The following is a 536-nucleotide window of genomic DNA, read 5'->3' on the forward strand; positions in this document are numbered from 1 at the left end:
AGAATCTGCATTTTAATGGTAACCGTTAAAGGTCACGTGGTTAGATTAAGTATATATATATGAATATTAATCGTTCTGCCACTGAATTCTTGTAGGTTGGCAATCTGCCAATCCATGTTGATAGATATATAACTCTTAAATTGGCCAAAAGAAGTCAAGGCTGCCCAACGAAAATATCCTGTTGTGGCATGAGTGTCTTTTTTCTTACTCTGACAAGCATATGAAATAGATTATTTGTCCTAAGATAATAGCACTAAGCTAATGTTTGTTGTTAAGCACAAAACTACATAATGGGTTATTTGTGCTGTACCCTCTACGGTCATCAAAACCCGATCTTTAATGTTAAAAACCTTCAGATTCACGGCTGAGCCAATGAGGGACACTAGTAAACCTACTGTATTTTTAACTCTACATTCTTTATTTGATCTCTTGAGGTTTCTCCTGTTACGTCTCTTGTCGTTTGTTAATTTCCCGTAAACATTATTTCCGAAGAACTTCAGTGATATAAGTCCTTTCTTTAATAAAACTAGTTTATT

This window comes from Limulus polyphemus, unplaced genomic scaffold, assembly GCF_000517525.1.
Source record: "Limulus polyphemus unplaced genomic scaffold, Limulus_polyphemus-2.1.2 Scaffold4902, whole genome shotgun sequence".
Lineage (NCBI taxonomy): Eukaryota > Metazoa > Arthropoda > Merostomata > Xiphosura > Limulidae > Limulus > Limulus polyphemus.